We start from the raw sequence: 860 nt of genomic DNA, 5'->3' as shown, positions 1-860 counted from the left end.
GGTCTAGCTAGAGCCGTTGTGGTGTTGTAGTTTTTCTAACGTTACTAGTTGTTGCAACAGCATGTAAAAAAAAAAATACAAAGTTTGCTAGGCCAAGAAGAATGTTAATCTCGGCATAAAAAACATTGACGCCGTTAAAATAGGTTTGGGTTAACGCCGTTAATAACACTTTTAACAGACAGCACTAGTTAGAATACATTATAGGACTATATGCTGTATATTGTGTATTGTGGATGTAACGTTATTAGAGTCACTGTTTCCAAACTGCCGCATTATTACATATTATTATTAAATGAAAATTACCTATCTGAAATAAATGGCGTAGGATATATATATATATATTTAAAATGTATATCTGAGAAAGCTCCTTCACTTGTTTTTAACAATAACTGATTAAAAGAGCTAGAAAGAAAGGGGGGTGCGATGGACGTGCTCACAGAGTGACGGCTGACTCATTATGAACGGGTCTAGCACGGGTCGAACGGTGGGTCAGCGCAGTTACACGTTGTGTGTATGAAATGTCTGGATTGTCACTGTGCTGCATTTTTAAGAACTAGGATATTCTGGCCGTGGGTCACATCTCTCGCCCAGGTCCAGCAGGCTCCGTCTCACACGTAATTACTCTACGAACTGAAGTTAGTTGCATACAATAACTTCTTCTGTGTTTTTTGCCGTAGCCGCAGTAGCAGAGTTACAAGCGGAAACACTGGTAAAAATACAGGTTTTCTTCTCATGCTTAACAATATACAGCTGTGTTAATAACATAAAACTGTAGACAAACGTCAGAAGTGTGGACCGTCGGCCGCTGTGTGGCAGGGCTGTGCGGAGAGTAAAAGGAGAGAGAGTAGAGGAGAGATCCA

Source organism: Etheostoma spectabile, chromosome 4 (assembly GCF_008692095.1).
Source record: "Etheostoma spectabile isolate EspeVRDwgs_2016 chromosome 4, UIUC_Espe_1.0, whole genome shotgun sequence".
In the NCBI taxonomy this organism is placed as follows: domain Eukaryota; kingdom Metazoa; phylum Chordata; class Actinopteri; order Perciformes; family Percidae; genus Etheostoma; species Etheostoma spectabile.
The sequence above is the reverse complement of the archived record's forward strand: the minus strand, read 5'-3'. Positions refer to the sequence as shown.